This window comes from Syngnathus typhle, unplaced genomic scaffold, assembly GCF_033458585.1.
Source record: "Syngnathus typhle isolate RoL2023-S1 ecotype Sweden unplaced genomic scaffold, RoL_Styp_1.0 HiC_scaffold_39, whole genome shotgun sequence".
Classification (NCBI taxonomy): domain Eukaryota; kingdom Metazoa; phylum Chordata; class Actinopteri; order Syngnathiformes; family Syngnathidae; genus Syngnathus; species Syngnathus typhle.
This window is the reverse complement of record NW_026871945.1, coordinates 581,084-603,467: the sequence shown is the minus strand read 5'-3', so window position 1 is coordinate 603,467 and position 22,384 is coordinate 581,084.

The window sequence follows — 22,384 nt, the reverse complement described above, 5'->3', positions numbered from 1 at the left end:
TTACCGCAAAGAGCCGCATCATACACATGGGCACACATGAACATCACCCCATCCTTCCTCTTACACACACACACACACACACGCACACACGCACACACACACCTCTGCTCAGCCAAATTTATTGTGTGACATTATCATGTCACACACCAAAATGATGACAGAAATTGATTAGACCACAGGCCATTCATTTTAAACAATGAACATTGTGTGCACTGTCTCACACACACAAACTCTCAGTTCAACCAGGTTCACAAACAAAAACATAATAATTTACAATAGCATTTTTTCACTTACTATGTGCATGTTGCTTCGTGTGATTTCTGGCATTCCTGTTAATGTCCATTATTCTGTGTTCAACAGTGTGGCGGGACAGTTGGATGTCTGATTTTCAGGTGATTTCAACAATGTCACTGAGGCATTTTTTCACGAACCTTCATTGTATGGCTTTTTTAGCCCGTGCAATGTTCATAGCCAATTGATATGATGCAAGCGTGACAGTCTCTGAGTGCTTCGTAATTTTTGGGAAAAACTGTACCTGTTTTTCTGCTTGACTTTTCAAAGTGTCCAACTTGCGCTTGCGAAATTCAGTCCATTTTGGAAAGTCCTTATCGAAGTTAGCATGGAGTGAGCTGAAGTGGTGCTGAAGATTTGAAGCTTTGAAATGTGCTAATGACATCTGACTTATTAGGCAGAATGGCTTGCCATTACGTTCAACAAAAAAATATAAAGTTTCCCACTCTGTTAAAAACGTCCTGTGTTCATCTTCATATTTTCGTTTAGCTGTGCATTTTTTCCCTGCAATTTTGAGAGCGAAATTGACACTAATTGTTTACTCGAATTGGTTTGCCCCTCCTGCTTTGTGGAATTTCACCTCATGCGCATACACATTTGACGAAAATACGATATTGAACTCAAGCAAAGCAAACACGCACAAAAAAAAACCCCACTAACACAAATGTTGATTTGAATGTAAAAGAGCCGCATTAAACCAGGCAAAGAGCCGCATCCGGCTCAGGAGCCACGGGTTGGCCAGGCCTGCTCTACTGTTTAACATCTTCAGCTAACTTTAATAATCAGGTGCTAAAGGTAAACATCGATTTATATCGCCGTGTTTGACCTCGGACATTAGACGCGACTTTATTTTGAAATCCAGTTCATTGTTGCTTGCTTCCTCTTTCCGGGAGCAGTGCGCCCGGCGTTGTTGTGTTGTGAGCAGAGCACGCACGTGAAAGGGGAGGCGACAACTAGTACGCGGCTCCTGGGCTGGTGCTATGGCTAGTGTCCAAAAAGACGAGGAAATTTGCTCCCCTTTAGGCTTCAAGTCATTCGTTTGGAAGCACTTTGGATTCCAAAGAAAAGATGGCTCAACGGACAAGACACGTGCAGTTTGTAAATCCTGCCATGCGGTGATCAAATATTCAGGGAGCACAAATCTCGCCGCACATTTAAAGAAAAAACACGACATCAAAGTTCAGTGTTAAAGTAAGCAATTTGTATACTACAATACTCTTGTTATTTCCTAAATAAAGAGTTTGCAGTACCTTGTTGATTTTGCGTATGAATTGTTATAAATCAGGATATTGTTCTATATTTTTTACTAAAAAAAAAAATATATCGATCGTAGAGCACTATATCGCGATATATCGTGAATGAATCGCAGCAGGCTTTAAGATATCGGCAAATATCGTATCGTAGTTCTTTATATCGATATTATATCGTATCGTGACAAAACCCGCGATTTACACCACTAATACTATGCTATAAATAACCAAAATATCATGTCTTTTCCTTTTTTGTGTGTGTAAAGAAGCACAAGAACATTAGGAAAATGTTTAAATTTAATGAACATTCCTTTTACAAAACATTAACAGCATTACATTAACATAACATAACAGTAATGCACTTTAAGATTAAACGAGATTTATAAAGACATTTTTAAACCATTTACACATATGCATATAAAATCTAAATTTAATCCCTGCCTACACTTTACAAACTAAGAAGAGTGCTATATAATGTGTAAAGAAGAAAGTATTCACATGTCGTGTAAATGTATAAACTTCATCAATGAAACACACATACACATACAATACATATTGAACATTCATGGAGTTGCATGAACAGTAGAAATCCACCATACTTTTTTGCAGTGAAGTTGCTGACTAACATTAAATTGCACACTTTTTTTAATCTGCACAGTAAGGATTCATCTTCACAGAGCTGTATTTTCTCAATGCAAACAGTATCTAGGGCAGCATTTTAAAGGCATTAGACTAGTCTGGACTTGTTTTTGTTACTGATACTTGGCATCTTTTAGCCTGTACAAGTGCATCAATACCAGGTGCCATGTCCTGACTAGCTGTCACTGTCAGAATGTCATTTAAGTGCTTGTTTGTGAGCCTTGAACGCATTTTTGTTTTATTGCTATTCATTACTGAGAAAATCTGTTCACAAAGGTCGGTTGTCCCAAACATGCACAAAATCTTCAGAGCTGTTCAATTGGGGTACCCTGATAGTAGTATTTGTCCAGAACTACGGAGGCAAATTTTCCCTTCAAATCTGCATGTCTTCGGCTGTTGTGGTGTCCATCATTGGCACCAACACAAAAAACGTACAAACAGTAAGAGTCAATGTGTCATCCACTCCACAAATAAACAACACCAATTGTGCCACGTCTGTGATGTCGGTGCTCCCATCAATTGCAACGGAAAATGAATAATAAATTACTTGACTCTCTGTTAGGGTTGATAGATTAGTTTGATCTTATGATTATGTTGGAATGTAACCTGTAATAATTAACCAAACTTTTCCTGTCTTAACAAAGTAGTAAAACAAAGTGCTAAGATCCCTTGAACTGATTGACCAGCTGCAGAGAAAGTTACGTATCTAAGTTGTTCTGTTTCCCCCAACGTCGTAAAACACTGCTCTGATTTGACCAGAAGAAAAAATGCAATCGGATAGTTTGCATGTCACCACCTGGTACAAAAATATTCCAGGACCTGACAAATTGTACTATGACACTCTTATGAAGGTGTCACCAGTTGGAGCCACAATCACATATCTGTACTCAGATACTGAAAGTGTGGCGGTAGCAACAATAAAATTACCAAAAGGAGTTGACCAAAAAATAAACAGGATGAGATATCCGTTGCATGTATCATTATTCCAAGGCAAGCATTTGGAATGGAAAGACATAAGGGAATTTGTAGAAGAGGGAGAGAATGTCACAGATTGGGTTGCAACATCAATAAACACGTGGAAAAGTGAGCGTACCGGAATGACACGGAAAGTGCTAAATTTGACAACCTATTTTAAAGGGGAAGTCCACATGAAATCTGATGAAGAAATGTGATCCGTATTTTTAACACAAGAAGAGGAATTCTTGACAGAAATTCCTCCACAGTTGTGGTCCCAAGGACCAACTGATGTTGGATTAATAAAAGGAGTTTTGCTGGTAATAGTCAGACCCAGAACAGAATATAGACTTAGACTTAGACAGACTTTATTGTCATTATGTAAGCACTCGGTGCACACAAAACGAAATTTCGTCGCATACGGCTCTCAACAAAGGAAAGGAACGTCGAGAGCCGTAGCAGCCGCCGCAGCCGACTGGGGCGCCGCCATCTTAATCTTAATAATACAAAAGACACACGGATGGCATGAGCGCAACTCAATAACTCTCATAAGGCTGCCACATAACGGCGCCACAAAAAGTCAGAAAGTGCTCAAGATAAAAGCCATCAAAGCAAATCAAAGCTAAAAAGACAAAGGAAAAAAAGTAACAGCGGCCAACCAGCACCCCCAATACAAGAGAACACCCCAAAACACACAAAATAGCCTCCACGGGGTCCATCGACAGGTGTAAGGGCAGTCCAGTTCAACGGCGCCCAATGGACCGTGGTCGTGAATCGGTGAAAACATCACAAAGCAGGCAAACGTGTGAGCAGCGTCCTGGGCACCCAGCCGGGGCACGTGCAGATGGTCACCACGGGGCTAGCATGGCGAAAGCCATTGGTCCCGACGAACACGAGGAAGCGGACTCCCCACAGGGGTTGCGGCTGCAAGGCGAGGGACCTGGTCATCACTGGCCGGATAAGCAGGAAGCCGTCGTAGAGTTACGCCGGCCCAACCGATGATCCCGGTCCCAGGAAGAAAAAAAAAAACTAAAATATCCGATCCGAAGAGATACCGAGGTGCGGTAGAAGGCACCAGCATCGCCGAACGGACAAAAAGACAAAAAGAAAAAGGAGAAAAGAAGGAAATAAAGACGAAAAGAGAGAACACTGCTGGGAGGCAGCCACTCACGGCGCCATACCAGGCCGTGTGTTAGACAGTACCCATTGAAAACGGATGCAATGGAAGGCATACATAAAACCTGTAATACAGGAGTTAATCTAAGCAGGGGTGATAGTAAAATGTAATGATTTGCCCTGCAATACTCCAATTTTTCCTGTGAAAAAGGCACCACCTTCCACAGGATGGAGGATGGTGCAAGATTTACAGGCAGTAAATAATGCTGTCATCCAAAGAGCCACATGCGTACCAGACCCACATACGCTGTTGAACTCATGAAGGCCTGACACTAAGTATTTCACCGTTGTGGACATTAGCAATGCATTCTTTTCTGTACCAATTGATAAAGGAAGTCAATTTTGGTTTGCGTTTGCATATGAAGGACAGAGATATACACACACCAGATTACCACAGGGGTACTGCAAAATTCCTACTATTTATTCGCAGGCCATGAATGCAAGCCTGTCCACGTTTCAACCTACGGGAGGAAGCCAGATTTTGTTGTATGTAGATGACGTGTTGTTAGCCTCACCCGATGAGAAAAGTTGTCAAACAGATACTATAGAATTGCTCAGGCATTTGGCAAAAGGACACAAAATAAACAAAAGCAAGTTACATCTACCGTTTTTTTCCGTGTATAGTGCGCAAAATTTAACTAATTTATTGTCCTAAAATCTGGGGTGCGCATTATACATGGGTACAAAAATTTTTATTTTATTTTTATTTTTTTTAAATTTTTTTTTTAAAGAAAGTCATGGTACAACAAAACCAACAACAGGACTGACCGACAAAGTCGTGGAACAAAAAGACAGGGTGACATTACCAAAGACAGGAACAGAAACCACATCATGACAGTAACACATGCAATGATCCGACGGTGAGCGAGGGGCAGACAGGACTTAAATACAAAACACGTTACATCGATTGAGGTGACACAGGAAGAGAGGGGCGACGCGAACAGAAACTATGGCAACCTAGACACACAGCAAAACTGGGGACGAGACATGACAAATCTTCCTCGAAATAAAACTTGAAATCACCTTTCTTGTTTGTTGTCAATCGCGCATCGCATTCAGCCATCCTGCCCAACACACTTACTCAGTAAAATTCATAATTGACGACACATCGTTTGATGCGATGGTGCAATCCTTGATGGTGTGTTATTGTCAAATATTGTTTGTTTTTTAATCTCCATCGGGGACCGGACGTCATACGGAGGCCGCCACTACAGATGCGCAGAACGGTTGCGCAAGACACGTCAGCTATATAAAGAGCGAGAGTTCAGTTCTCCACCTATTAGTTATAATTCACAGTTTAATTAGCAGTTTCAATCAGCAAATAACAAAATGCGTATTACAGGTAATATTTTATTTCACAACACTTTGCCTTGTTCCTTTCGTCTCTGCTGTTCACTTCAAACACGCTCCATACGACCGCAATGCTCTTGTATCAGACGCTTGCTCGATCACCTGCTCGTTTGCTGTCTGCCACAATGTACCCTACACAAATCCGAAACATTTGTTGCGGCTCCGAGTCACGATGAGGGGCAAGTTTTGGTTTCCAAGGGTGTTTTTATTCCTCTTCAACGTCTCTCCCATACAGAGCCGCCTTTTTCACGTCCGCACGCCTTTTTCACATGCGCGCACGGAGCGCGGTGGTGCGTTTACGGGCAGTCGGAGAAATCAACGCCAACAAAAAAAATTACATCCAGCCTAGTTAAGACCATACCAAAGACTATAAAAATGGGACCCATTGCCTCCCTGCGTGTGTGACGATCATTGGGACTTAAAAAAAAAAAAGAAAAAATTCATAAAAATTGGGTGCGTATTATACATGGGTACAGGCTTTTTTCCAGCATCAGCATGCCATTTTTAGGGGGCGTATTATACATGGGGGCGCACTATACACGGAAAAAAACGGTATGTAGGTCAGAAGTGAAATATTTGGGGCATAACCTGAGTGCAGGAGGAAGAACTATTGTTTCAGACAGAAACATTGCCATACTGCAGGCGGCAAAACCAATAGCAAAAAAGCAAATGATGTCATTTTTAGGATTAACAAACTACTTATCAGGCTCAGGGCAGGGAGAGGACTCAAATGCAGAGTTCAGACAAGGAATCTATTTCCTCCACGGAAGACAGCACCAGGAACAAAAAGCGCCTCCAGATGAGGGAAAAAAGGGCAAAAACAAAAGCGCCTCAACACGAGGGAAAAAAGGGCAAAAACAAAAGCGGCTCAACACGAGGGAAAAAAGGGCTGAACAGCAAACAAAAAGCGCCTCAAACTGAGGGACAAAAACGAAGGCAAAATCTCATGAACAAAACACAGAACTTGGGCAAAAAGTCTCTGCTATCTAGCCTTTCACGGGGAATATCTGGGACTACGGAATGGCTGGTGATCATCATGACAAGCAAGACGCACTGGCACAAGACAAGGGGACGACGCAGGCTAAATACACACACGGAAGGTGGAGGACACAGGTGCAGACAATCAGGCCGGACGACACAGGCATAGCTTTGTTTTTAGGCGACAATGGATAATCTGCTCCCATTTTCTTTGACCAATTCATTTCTAGTGGGCTTTTCTGCCTAGTGGCCCTGTCTGTCGTCCCATAAGGAGGAGGTGATTCCCCATTTTTGGGTGTGTCATGTAATTGCGGATACAATTTCTCTATGATCTTTTGTTTTGAATTTGTAGCCTGTGTTTCCTCCTCCCGCTCTTGCACTTCTTCTAGTTCTCCCCCCTCCTCTTCAGCCCTCTGTGTTTTATCTATCATTCTTGCCTGCCTGCTGCTAGGCCCCGTCTCATCATCTTCCTGCCTGCAATACAGCGCTTTCTGAGTTTTCTTTTTTTCGCCTTTCTCTCTCTCTCCTGCTACTTTCAACCAGAACACTACATCCTCATCCCCCTCCTCCTTCATCATTTTGGGGTTTCTTTTTGTCTTTTCTTTTATGGCGCCTCTAGGTTCGGTCAATTTGGTTGTTTTCAGTTGACCCTCAAATTTATATTTTTTAACCCATTTATCAAGATTTTTAAGTCGGTCAGGATCCTGCCTTTCAGTTATTTTCCAATCTTTACATTTAAGTGCATCTCTGATCCTATTTTTGCTCTGCAAGTTCCCCATTTTAATCAATTTCCCAACTGTCCCAACTGTAAAACCATAGGGGTTTCTAAAGTCGGGTGTTCCCAGTAGGATAACAAAAAGATCCTGTGGTGATTCTCACTTCAACCAGCGTTCTGGTGGAGAATCCTTGCCTATTGCGTCCACAGAACCACGTTATGTGCTCCCCACTGCTTTAATATGGAATACTATATCTAGTGATATGTATTCCCATTCACACTCTCAATCGTCTCCGTTCTGTACTTTTAGACAGATTTTTCAGTTTCAGCTTTTCTGCGGCTCCGCAACGTACTACTTGGACATGACTGTCCTACGCGGAATTTCAGTTATGCAGGGTCTGTGGACTTCCGTTGTCCTACTTACACACCTAGGGTTTTACAGGGCATGACGAGCCCTCGGCCGCATCACAGTTTTAAACAAAAACAAACTCACCTCTTCACCTCTGCACCTCGGATTGCCTTCAACCTTTAGATCCCAGCTGACGAGCAGACAGCCAGCCCTTGAAAAGGATTCTAGGACCCCACCTAGGAAGGTCCTGCCGCGTGCGGTCTTTCCGGATCTCCACTGAATCCTCAGGTGTATTGGCATCCGGCTCGAAGGACCAATAAAATGTCAGGTCTAAATACCATCAGACATTTATTTACACGCTGGAAACAAAGAGGAGAAGACAACCAGTATTCCTTTTGCTCGCGAGGAGAATTAGGTAGAAGGCCCAGTTCACAGTCCTCCACCAATTCTGGCCTGCCCTACTGTCAGGTTTAATTCGATGACTGAATAACTATTAAGAGAAGAGCAACAGCAAACAGACCACGAGACTGTGTGCTGTAAGTGTTATGTGTTAAAATTGGCTAATGTAGGTGCACAAAAGAATTTGCTAGACTGTAGTCTATCTGATTTGCACCGCAAAACAAAAGCAATTTTGTGAAAATAAGAAGAAAAGAAAGGCAAGCAATTTTTTTTGTGGGCAGAAACTGGTCCACACTGCATTAATGCCTAGCCCTGATGAAACAAAATTTGAGAGATGGAAAGAACTTGCTTTCTGGAATTGGATGAAGCAAAATTATTAAATGACAACATTTCAAAGCTAAATTTAAAAGAAATAGTCAATTGGTTGTGTAAAGACTATACAAGTTTTTACACTTGAGGATAAGAGAGTGATTGAGTTAGTTAAAGTTAAGAAACAACAACAATTGACTATTATATTAATTTACTGGCGGTTATTTTGTTGTTTTTTATCTTTACCTTGATTGGTTTGACACCTGGAGGGAGGAAAGATTAGAATGTGGAACACGGGTTGAGACAACCAGTTACGCACGCGAAACGTGTGCACTGGGACAGTGAGAAGCATTTTGAAAGGTGTGTCAAACTAAATCAGTGCTTCTCAAATAGTGGGGTGCTATACCTGGGGGGGGGCGCGTGTGACCCTGGGGAACAGGCTTTTTTTTTGGCAGTACTAGAATAAAGTGTAATTGCGCATCTACTACAGCAGGCGGCAGTGGCGCTCGCATTGTTACTTCTGTCACGTTTGCGACAGTGCAACATTTTAGGACTTACAAGACAAGTTAGGATAGTCACGGTGGGGAGTGGGGGGCGCGAATAGTTTTCTTCTTGCTAGGGGGGGGCGTAACAGAAAAAAATTGAGAAGCACTGCCTTAACCGCTTCTTTGCTCGCTTCGACGCTCAGAACAGCACTTGCCCGCTGAAGGCCACTCCCCCTTCACACAAGCTGCCCCTGTGCCTCTTCGCCGACAGCGTGAAGAGGGCACTTGCCGCTATCAACATCCGTAAGGCGGCGGGCCCTGACAACATCCAGGGTCGAGCGCTGAAGGACTGCGCTGGTGAGCTGACGGATGTCTTCACGGACATCTTTAACACTTCCCTGCAGCAGGCCATCGTCCCGTCGTGTTTCAAAGCTGCCACCATCGTACCTGTGCCGAAGAAATCTGCTCCGTCCTGCTTCAATGACTACCGCCCAGTAGCACTTACGCCCATCATCATGAAGTGCTTTGAGCGGCTTGTCATGGAGCACATCCGTTCCGTTCTCCCCTCCACAATTGACCCCTTCCACTTTGCGTACCGAGCCAAACGGTCCTCTGAGGATGCCATCTGCTCTGCCCTCCACTCGGCCCTCACTGGAGAGAAGGGACTCGTATGTGAGATTGCTGTTTGTGGACTTCAGTTCTGCCTTCAACACCATTGTGCCACAACGTCTCATCGGCAAACTTGACAAGCTGGGCCTCAGTGCCTGCCTCTGAAACTGGCTACTGGACTTCCTCTGTCAGAGGCCACAGGTGGTACGTGTTGGCGACAAAATCTCCGCCAGCATCCCGCTGAGCACGGGGGCCCCCAAGGCTGCGTGCTCAGTCCGCTACTCTTCACCCTCCTGACGCATGACTGCGCTGCAACCCACAGCGACAACCGCATAGTGAAGTTCGCTGTCGACACGACTCTGGTGGGTCTCATCACCAAGGGAGACGAGACTCAATACACTAAAAGTTTAGTCAATTTCATCACTTTAACACATAGGCACACACATGCACAGCTCTCGCGCGCAAGGGGAGGGGGACCCGCATCAATGATTTGTCACAGGTTAGCCATTTCCTGCAATCGATCATGAAGCCGGTTCCCACCCACACACGCAAGGACAGCACATTCCATTTCTCTATTTATCTTTTAGAAGCAATTTGTATTTTTTATTTATCTTTTAGAAGCAAGATGCATTTCTAAACCACTTGATTTGCAAATTTTAACTTTAGTGTGCGCACATAATTTGATTCCTGGTCATTTGTCATTGGGGATCTAAACCAAAGGTAACATAAGGTTTTTCTTTTAATGCGCTCAGAATGTCCCATGCTGTATGGACATCTACTATTTCTTCCTCTGTAGGAGCATGAGAGGTCAAAGGGGAGGAATCTAGTCATGCTGAAAATTTGGCTTCTCCTCTGCCTCTTCCTCCACCACTTGAGTGGTTTCGTTTTTTTCTATAACACTCTTTTGACCAGTGTCCACGTTTCCCACAGTTCCAACAGTTGTCCGAATCTGAAGGGGATTTTGAATTAAACGGCGGCCTGCGGCCTTGTTGGCCTCTACCTCTTCATCTGCCCTGTTGGGAACTTTGGAAGAAGATTGTTGTATCTTAATCTAGATCATTATTATCATCATCTAGATCAGTGTTTCCCAACCTTTTTTGAGCAATGGCACATATTTTATGCTACAAAAATCACACGGCACACCACCAAACAAAACTGTCACAAAACGTATATATAATGAAATATAATGAACATTTATTGTCAATTCACTTACTCAGTGTGAAATTTGGCCCTGTTTGGTTGAACACAACGCTGATATTCCTGCAGGAATTGAAGAAAGACAAACACGAAGATCTTCCTCAACAGCTCTGAGTCTCGCTCTTTTCTTAGTCTTTAAAGTAGTCATGCTTGAAAAGCCCAGCTCACATAGATAGGTTGTGGAGAAAGGGAGAAGAGCTGAAATTGCTTTGTTTCCCAGAATAGGGAACTCCTTGGCAGCAGTCAGCCAAAAACTGTCCAAAGGTACATCCGAAAAGCGCAGTTTAAGACCACGATCTTGTCTTAGTTCAGTTATTTCTTCCTGCTCCTGCAAAGTTATGTCCCTTCCAACTGCAGTTGAGCTATATGGGTTCCTCACCCAGTCAAGGCAATCAGTGGAAAGTGAAGGGAAATAACATGACAACTTCTGCTCCAAACTTTGCAGATGTTTACCTATTGTCTCACACAGTGCAGCTCTGTTGACACTCTGCCATTTCTGGGTGTTTGGGAACATTTCTAGGTTGGCACTTTCCACGTGTTGTTCCCAGAGCAGTACCTTTGAACGAAACCCCTGTATTTTATCTGTACTTGTGAGCAGGTTTTTGTTTCGACCTTATATTCGCGTGTTCAAGTCATTCAGATGTTTAAATGTATCTGCCAGATATGCCAGTCTTGCACACCACTCATCATTTGAGAGCAAGTTAGCGTCATCATGCTTCTCATTTGTCAAAAACACTTCGAGTTCCTCCCTCAGCTCATAAACACGACTTAAAACTTTGCCGCGGGAAAGCCACCGGACCTCCGTGTGGAGCAATAACACTTTATGCTCCTGCCCCATTTCCTCACACAATGATGTAAACATGCGGCTTTTTACTGGTCTCGTCTTCACAAAGTTTATCATGCGCACAACATCTTCCATTACAGGAGCTAGTGTGCACTTGGAGAGTGAGAAGCATTTTGAAAGGTGTGTCAAACTAAATCAGTGCTTCTCAAATAGTGGGGTGCTATACCTGGGGGGCGCGTGTGACCCTGGGGAACAGGCTTTTTTTTTTGGCAGTACTAGAATAAAGTGTAATTGCGCATTTACTACAGTAGGCGGCAGTGGCACTCTCATTAATACTTCTGCCACGTTTGCGACAGTGCAACATTTTACGACTTACAAGACAACAGGTTTGCCTTGGTTAGCAGTGTTGAGTCAACTATACTATAGTTGAATGTGTGCTTTCTTGTTTGAAATGAATTTACGTTGACGTTCAAGCGGTGGGGTCACGTACGTCATGACATTTTCATGACGCAATACGTATTACACGTGCCTGAACGCGGAAGTGAGCGGCGGCAGAAAAAAGCGAGGCGACTTGTTGGCCGGGAGTGGGGGGCGCGAATAGTTTTCTTTTTGCTGGGGGGGGCGTAACAGAAAATAATTGAGAAGCACTGAACTAAATGAAGATGAAATCATATGTAGTAATACAACACTTTACTACATATGGATTCTCTAAATCGTACAATTGAGTAAAATAAAACTTACATGTTGATTCTTATTCAAATTGCGAAGATTCTTGTGATAAACGATGAGAAAATGATTGAAAAGTAACTAAAGAAACTACAACTAAGCTAGTTGTTGAAGCAGTCCAATTGCCACGAAAAATAGCTATATGCACTAGGGATGGGCGATACCAATGATTTTGGAATCGATCCGATACCAAGTATTTCCTACCCAAAATACCCGATATTCGATCCGATATCGATACCGGAAGTGTAATTTCCCGCCAAAAAACAATTTAAATGCAGTGGCATTCTTGCTCTAGGAGAGTCATCTATTGAATTTTGTAGAAAAAAGTATTACGTCATGTACATGAATTATTAACCTTTTTAGACATTAGTGCATTAGTAGAAGATGCATATTAATAGTATAACTTTAATAAAAATGAGCTATTCTTTACTTTTCTCTCTCTCTCTCTCTGTTGTTGGGAAAAAGTTTTGTCTTTTAGTATAATCTAAAAAGAGACATGGTACCAACAGAGATGCAGGGCTTAATCGTCATGAGCAGCAAAACTATCAATTTGTAAAGCCACTGGATACTTACATTTAATATTGTAATACTTTAGTGTTGTTTGTAGGAAGTGGAGTTACAAATAAAACGTATGGCGTTCGACCACAAATTGAAAAGGGGATAACTTTATTTATAAATGACTGACTAAAGCGTAGTAATTATTGCTTCAAATAGCACATCAACCACAAATGCTTACGATTTTTGGTTAGCACCTGATACCTGGATATGTCTTGCCTTTCTGAATCGCTGCTTCTAAGGTACTTTGGTACCTTAGCCTCGGTGTGGCTGCAGGGTTTTCCGTCGCTGCCTTAGTGTCTGCGGCACGTTTCAACTGCAGCTCTTCATGAACCGTGGGGTGAATTTTGCTTAAATGTTTTGTCAAGTTTGTGGTGTTGCCACAATATTTAATTGTTTTGTGACATATTTCACATTTTGCCTCGTTGTTATTAAGTAAAATATAATATCCCCAAACCAGACTTCTCTTGCGTTCGGACTGGGCCGTCGCCGTGGCCATGCTTGTTTGTGTTTGTTTGGATTGGAACGGGGCTTGGCTTGTGAGAAAAGGGGGCGGGAGCAGAGCAGAGCAGGACACGCCGGTGCAGCAGGCGGAAGGAAAAGTAGTGCTAGCATGAGTGCAAGTCGTCAAATTGGAGCAGAAAAAAATGAGAAAAAATATAATTAAATAATTGTAAGTATCGATATTTTAGCTAGGGAGATCGATACTCAAAAATGAGCAGCCTGGATCGATATATCGATATTTTGGTATCGATCCGCCCATCCCTAATATGCACGTGTGCAGGGCGCACACACAAGAAGCTGATTAAATTCAAGAGGTGACAAGCTTGCGGACGGAACCGCATAGCTGTAGTGCAAAAGACGCTTCACATTTTATACACAAGAAGCAGATTAAATTACTGAAACTTTTTAAAGATGTGCAGCGACAAAGTCCGTAGACTGAAATTCAATTATCAAAAAAAAGTGAAAGTCTGCTTTATTGTCAACATCTTCACATGCCGAGACACACAAAGACATCGAAATTACGTTTTCCCTATCCCACGGTGACAAGACATATTACACGATAGACACACAAGTAAACAACGCAATATAAAAAACAAGAAGGCACAAACAATAAATAAGAGTAACAATAAATAAATAGATAACACAACGAATAAAAGCCAGTGTGCATACAGACAGTAAAAGTACAGGACGCTACGCAGAACGGGGAAGCAAGTTCAGGATCCTGACTGCCTGGAGTATGAAGCTGTTTGAGAGTCTGGTGGTGCGGGAGCGCAGGCTTCTGTACCTCTTCCCAGAGGGCAGAAGCTCGAACAAAGAGTGAGCGGGGTGACTCACATCACTCACAATCGTGGTCGCCTTGCGGGTGAGATGGGAGGTGTAAATGTCCTTCAAGGAGGGGAGCGAAGCACCAATAATCTTACCAGCCGTGTTCACTATGCGCTGCAGCGCCCTCAAGTTGTAGTCAGTGCAGCCGCCACCCCAAACAGCAATTATGGACGTAAAGAGGGGCAAGAGTGACGAATGGTATCTATAAATGACCAGAAGACTGACCTATCCTACAAAAAAACTTATACAAATGGGCGGCACTATTGAGCCATGGTTGTATGTCACATGGCTCAAGAGGAGGGATAGTGGGGCAGGTCAGTCAGCTTTATACAACATACGGATTTGATTCATATTCAAAACATTTTCAAAACAACAAAAAAAAAACACCTCCTTCTGCGGTACATCATAAAAACAGCAAGGCCAAACAGCAAGCATATATTGCAGTAATATTGCGGTAAAGCATTGATTAGAGAACGCATGATAACATATATATACATTTTTCTAACACCTACCATCATCTCCTCTTTTTATTTTGGGTTGCCCTGGTTACAAAAGACGTTGCTACACTAAAGGGAGGGGAGAGTGTGACTGTAGCAACGCTGTTTAGCTAGTTAATAATGTTGTGTGGTGCGAGGCCGCATGGCCTTGACCGATCCGTGACCCCAGGAATGCAGAGTCTGTTCTTAGGTGGTTGGCAGCCTCGTTCCCGGCTGCAATCTCCAAACCTGGATGCCGTGTCCCTCTCGTGCATACACTCCAACAAACGTTAAGTAGATGTGAGATAACTTGCATGAAGTCTACTTAAACAAACATTGAGTAAATATGGGATAACTAAAAAACTGTCTCGGACAAAAACAATTAACAGAGAAAGGACTTCTCTTGAACTAACAAAGAACAAAGGTGTTCTGTTCATAACTAGTGAGGGCCTCTCACAGGTAAGAAAAGGAAGGGAGTATAAGAACAGATATGTTGGCTTGAGCGAAGATATGTGACCTCCGGTTTCAGGCCGACCAGCGCTTCAGCAAAACTAATTATTCTAACAAATAGCATTTCAAAAGAAAGTCATTAAAGTGGCAGAAGAATTAGGCAATAGGGCAGCTGCGCGCAAATTTGCTGTCAATACAAACACAATGCTCTCGTATCAATGCTGGATCACCTGCTCGTTTGCTGTCACAATGTACCCTACACAAATCCAAAACATTTCTTCGCTATCGAGTTTGCTAGCGCATGCGCAGTGATCCTGACCGGCAGAATAACATCCAGTTGTTCCCAAAGATGATCTTTTTTCTGAAATAATTTTACGTTTACGGACTTAAGTAAGAGTCAACATTTGGGTGCGTATTATACATGGGTACAGGCTTTTTTCCAGCATCGACATGCCATTTTTAGGGTGCGTATTATATGGAAAATTACGGTATATATATATCTATATATATATATATATATATATATATATATATATATATATATATATATATATATATATATATATATATATATAAACATTTTTCATCGACAATCAATTCATTCTTGTCAAGATGCTCGTCCCGGTCACATGACATGTTTTCCCAGTCAAGCCTTCAAAACTAACAAAAATGAGTAAGAATCTATTTTGAAAAATATAAAAAAAATTGGCAATTCTTTCCCAATTACATCCATCGCTGTTTCTCTTGACACCAGACGCTCGGCTCGGTCACGTGACATGTCTCCCCAGTCGAGCCCGCGAGGCAAGCAAAAATGAACAAGAAACAGAGAAGTTTGGAAAGCTTCTTCAGAAAGGGAAAAAAGTCCAATGAGGAGACTGAAGAAGAAGAGGCTACGACTTCTAAGAAAAGGAAAGCTGCACATTTCTGGAGTCCTACTTAAAATATGGATTTATCGCCGCAGGTGACTCTGACGCGCCAAGCGCACTCGGCACATGTGGCGACAGGCTAGCTAACGAGGCAATGAAGCCTTTAAAACTGCTCCGGCACATGGAGACCAAGCACCCTGCATTAAAAGACAAACCTTAACCACTTCGGGTGTCATTGTTTCCGATTACGCCTAGATGGGACCGGCTCGTTTCTGAGAAACAAGCTAGGTGCTCCCAATAATTCATCGTATTTATAGTATATTTATGATAAATGTATTATTTATTTATATAGATTAATTATTTATTTATATAAAGGCCGGTCCGCAAAAATATTTCTGACGCGTAACCGGTCCGTGGCGCAAAAAAGGTTCGGGACCACTGTGCTACAGGACTTAACGTCCATTACCTCAGTCCAAATCCAACCAAGATCAGAGAATCTCCTGTAAAACCGGAGGTAATAAATGGGATAGCCCCTGTCATAAATGGTCTTTGGTCAGGAGGAATCATTAGGAAATGCTCAAACTCTTCTTGCAAACACTCCTATTTGCCCAGTTCAAAAGGGCAATAGTCAAAAGTCAAAGTCAGCTTTATTGTCAATCCCTTCATATGTCAAGACACCGAAATTCCGTTACCTCCATCCCACGGTGACGAGACACAGTACACGATAAACATACAATTAGACGACACAAGATAAAAACAAGAAGGCACAAACAATAAATAATAAATAATAAATAAATAAAACGAGTGATGAATAAATAATAAACAAATAACCCAATAAATAAGAGGAGCAAAACTGAGCCAGTGTGCGTACAGCAGACAGTAAGCATAGCGCTAAGTACAGGACGCTACGCAGAAAGGGGGGGGCGAGTTCAGGATCCTAACAGCCTGGAGTATGAAGCTGTTGGAGAGTCTGGTGGTGCGGGAGCGCAGGCTCCTGTACCTCTTCCCAGAGGGCAGAAGCTCAAACAAAGAGTGAGCGGGGTGACTCACATCACTCACAATCGTGGACGCCTTGCGGGTGAGATGGGACGTGTAAATGTCCTTCAAGGAGGGGAGCGAAGCACCAATTATCTTACCAGCCGTGTTCACTATGCGCTGCAGGGCCTTCAAGTTGTAATCAGTGCAGCCGCCACCCCAAACAGCAATACAGCTGGAGAGGACGCTCTCAATGGTGCCGCGGTAAAATGTAGTCATGACGGCCGGAGGAGCGCTCGCTTGCCTGAGTTTCCCCAGAAAGTACAGGCAACGCTGGGCTTTCTTCGCCAGTGATGCGGTGTTGGTGGACCAGGAGAGATCCTCACTGATGTGCACCCCCAGGAACTTGGCGCTGCTCACTCTCTCCACCACAGCACCGTCAATAAAACTGATTGGTGAATGATACAAGATTTGCAAAAGGCAGACAACAACAGTCCTTGGCAGATAGCATGATAAGAGCACTCAAACTGAAAGATGTGTCAAATGCAAATTTACTGCCTCCTGATCTTTCTTCCCCACAGGTCAAAAACCCCATCAAGCCAGGTGACTGGGTCACATCAAGGTCGTAAAAAAGAAAAACTGGGCCAGCCACGGTGCGAGGGACCATTCCAAGTCTTGCTGACTACCCCCACTGCACTGAACGTTGCTGAAAGGCCCAGCTGGATTCACCTCAGCCACTGCAAGTTGCAGAGAGTGCTAGACCCCTGATTTCGGAGTGGTGGGGAAGCCTGACTACAAAGGGGCTCCATCGTTTAGGGTGGGGTGTCTCAATGTTGGTGAAGACTTCAACGATCCCCACTGTCACAGGTGAGGGGGTGTGATGATGATAGAACTTTATTCATCCACAGTGGGGACATTTACTTGTCACAGCAGCATGCAAGAGTGCAAGAATACAAGAGACAAGTGCTAAATGTAAAAATGGATAAATAACAGACAAGGACAAAGACAAGTGCCACTAGTAGCAGAAGTGACAAAACGAATGATCAGGTGCCACACGTTGTAGAGTCTGACAGCAGTGGGAATGAAGGACCTGCGGAATTTTTCTTTCCTACACCATGGGTGTAATAGTCTGCTGCTAAAGGAGCTGCTCAGGTGTCTCTGCCATCCTAGTAGCAATGGGGCTCCACATGCCAGGTGGATTCTCTGCTGCATTGTGGTTGCAGCGTGCTATGGTCTACGGGCTCATCTGAATAGACCGATTGACAATGTCAACCAAGGAAAAAGATGGTCACGTGATGAGAACTTTGAGGACTGGTCATGGGACCCCAGAAACCCATACGAAACCAATACTAGGTACCGGTATGTAAAGTTCACTGTGAGATCCCACACACAGGAAGGATGCTATGTGTGTTCCAAACTCCCCCCCTTCCTCCACGCAAGTTCACCTGGAGGCCAGAGCAATGACTGTCACTGAAGCGAAATGCATGGCCTCTATGGAGGAGTTCGATGCCAACACCGTGCTGTCACAGTCAGTGATGCTACTCCTACCGCCCTGGACTCACAAAAAGAAACCTGTGATCGAACTCTTTTGGATTAATCTCAATGTGACTGTTAAAGGACGAACATTTCCACAAGTAGCCTATACAGATAGGCCACCTGGAGTGAACTACACGTGTTACATTCAAGGAAATGAAACCCACAAATGCATTGACTACGACTGCTCTCCAGGACGAAACTGGATGGGAGCTTTGGACATCACCGCTGAGTGTCAGGATAAGAGAGCCATTTCAAGTGGCGAGGGCTCTCGAACCAACATGGCTGCACCATCAAACGGAACCTAGTTCATACAGAATGGCTGGTGGATTTGTGGTCACAAGGGTTGTCTGATGCTGCCCGCCAACTGGACAGGAGTGTGTGCACCAGTGTGGGTAACAGACCACACCTACAAGATACAACATCATCAGCTGACCACGGCACACAACTCTCCTGGACTTCAACGCAGGGCTGTTGCAAACTTCGAACCACACTGCCTGCCTGCCTTTCAGTAAAAAGAACTGAACTTTATCTACATTGTTTATTGGTTTATGTGTTAAGGAACACTAAGTTGCATTGTTTTATTTGAAAGAAAACTGTACCTTTTGTTTAAACTCATCCATTTTATGTATGTGTTTAAAGGTTTGTCACCTTGATTGTTTGGCTCAATAAAACCCTGAACAAAGAGTGAAATCCCAGTCTGGTCAAGTCCTTCCTTTTCAAGTGTGGAAACCCATGACGTTAAAATACACTTGCCAGTGAAAAAAAACTGTGACCGGTGAAGACTCCACTTGTGGCCACAACCGAGAGGGAGGATGGCAAAGTCACTGGATTATGTGAAAGTGGAGAGGACCACAGCTAAGAGACGTTTCTCCCGTCTTGCCAATAGCATTCTGAGGACCCACACAGAGATGTCTAAAGAGGACTTAAAGGAGAACTTCAAGAAGCTTACACTAGAGAGCTCCAGAGTCATGGATGCAAACGAAGAAATGGAAGCCGCTTACATGGCAGAGGCGCACTGTAGAGGATCTAGGTGTCCAATTGAGAACCGACTTAGAGAAGACGGAAAAGGATTGTGAGCAAAAGACTAGGAAAGTTAAACGCCTAATTCAAGAGACGCTCTGAGGTGTATATGGAGGAAGAGAGCTGTCCCTAGCCATCCATGTTGCAGAGGTTGAGTGCAGAAATGTCTCATCTGACCAGCCAGCCAGAACTCTGGAGTACTATGAGTTCATGCTGACTCACTTAGAGAAGTTAGTGCTTAAGGCAAAAGGAGCACACCAGAACTGGAACCGCTGGGCTCTGCTTACCGAGCAAAGAGACTTTGATGACTGCCCAAGACAGCTGGAGGTGCACCTTCCCCGGTTGGTCTCAAGAAAGGCCGCCTTCATCAAAGCAGCGAAGATGAAATTGAATGCAACGAAGAACTCCCAGGTCGCCGTCCAGTGGCAGCAATAAAGCTAAAAGCTACAGCCCTACCAAAGTTTGCTGGTAACCAGAGAGGCTACTACAGATGGAGGCAAGAATGGGAGGCTCTGCAGAAACAAGGGGAACCGACCGGCTCCAAAGAGGTGAAGGAATTTCAACTGCTTGATAGCCTTGATGTGAAGGTGGCCAGAGATCTACGTATGTCTGTCGACATACAACTCATCAGATGACATCCTTCGAGTCCTGGAGAACCGGTTTGGGAACTAAACCACCATCGCTCTCGAGATCATTGAAGAGCTACAAGCGACTCCAGCAGTCCGGAGCGGTCAGCCAAGAAAAGTCATAGAGCTCATCCAAACGGTGGAAAAGGCCCTTTATGATTCAAGTGACCTGGATAATGCAGACACCATTAAGAACGCAATGGTGACTAAATCCATCGAGGGCAAGCTCCCGGAAACCCTAAAGAAAGACTGGCTGACCTATGATGCTGATGAGAGAAATGCTATGAACCGCCACAACCGTTTTGACAAGCTAATCACATACCTGAAATCACAAGAATCCATATACGAACAACTGGATCAGCTGAGAGACGTCGTCAAACCTGCTAAGGAGAAAACCAAGTATCAAAAGTATGCCAGGACAAAGACAACCAAGTCCTGCAGTTAAACAGTAGGCTACATCATTTGTGGTGACCCAAAGCACAGAAAGAAACTATATTTTTGCAGAAGGTTTAGGATAAACCTAAAGCCATCGGAGAAGAGGGATGCAGCACATCAGCTTGGTGCCTGCAAAAAATGCCTCCAAGTCCACAACGGTGACTACTGCAAGAAAACGTACCTGTGCAGGAACCCCGAGTGCAAAGACCAACACCACTATCTTCTCTGTCCAGTTGCCAGACCCCAGTCCCAGGGAACACCCAAATCCAGTCCAGTGAGAACTGAGGGCAAAAGATACACAGAAACTCAAGAAAGGTTCCTCTCCAAACTTACACCAGAGTTGGCGCAGCAGTGTCAAGACGCCTTTTGCAACATAGCATCCAGGGCATACAACTCCACTGAAGCTGAGAGAGGCCTTCTGGAGGAAAACTGCTTAAACGAGTACCCAGTAACCCTAATGCTCTTTAACGTCACTGCCAACGATGGACAAAGTATTGGGACCCTGATCGACCTGGCATCAGACACAAACTACATAATGCACAAAGCTGCAAGCAAGTTGAACCTGAGAAGTGAAAACCCTTGAATGCATTGTCTCTGCCCGACTCCACACCCATCTCCAGTCCAACAACCTCGATGAACCCTTCCAGTCCGGATTCCGCCCACTCCACAGAATCGAAACAGCTCTTATTTAAGGCACCAACGATCTCCTAATTTCTGCAGACTCTGGTGCCCTCAACATCGTACTACTACTTGACCTTAGCGCAGCCTTTGACACTGTGAACCATTCCATCCTCCTCCAAAGGGTGCGGCAACTAGGTGTTGAGGGCACTGCACTCGACTGGCTCCCCTCCTATCTCGCCAACAGAAACCAGTTCATCTCTCTCTCCGGTCACACATTCATCCTCTCCCCAGTTACACAAGGGGTCCCCCAAGGCTCAGTTCTTGGCCCCCTCCTATTCATCTGTTACTTCTTTCCCCTTGGTAATGTCATCCGCAAACTCAATCTGGACTTCCACTGCTACGCTGATGACACCCAGATCTATATACGCACCACACCAACCCAAAACCCTTCCCTCGCCCACTTTGAAACTTCCATCTCGACAATAAAAACATGGCTGACCCACAACTTTCTCAAACTCAACAGTAACAAAACAGGTCCTCCTCATCACTAAATCCTCCCTTAATAAAACTGGATCCATCACACTCACCATTGACTCCTCAAACATCACTCCCTGCCCTCTGGCACGCAACCTTGGCGTTATTTTTGACCCTACACTGTCCTTCCACCCACATGTTAGCTCAGTTGTTAAGACCTCCTGCTTCCACCTCCGACGCATCGCCAAAATCCGGCACTGCCTCTCTCTCCCTGCCGCTGAATCCCTCATCCACGCCTTCATCTCATCTTCATCTTGACTCCTGCAACTCCCTTCTCACTGGAATCACTGCTCACTCACTCCATAGACTTCAACTAGTCCGAAACTCTGGTGCCCGCCTCCTTACCCACTCCTGGTCCCGTGAACACATCACTCCTGTTTTCCACTCTCTTCACTGGCTCCCCATTAAGGAGCGTATCATCTTCAAGATACTCCTCCTCACTTTCAAAGCCCTTCACCACCTGGCTCCCACTTACCTATCCGACCTCCTTGTCCCCTACTGCCCCAACCGTCCCCTCCGATCCTCCAATACTTCACGTCTGACAGTCCCAAAATCTAAACTCAAATCCTTCGGTGACAGAGCCTTCTCCTGCATATCACCCCGACTCTGGAACTCTCTCCCTCAGTCTGTGACTCACCCACACTCCCCATATTTAAGTCCCGTCTAAAAACTTACCTCAAGCCTATGACCTCCCCTACCCATAACTGGTTTCCTCTTCTTAATTTTATCTCATTGTCTCTTCCCCGTCCC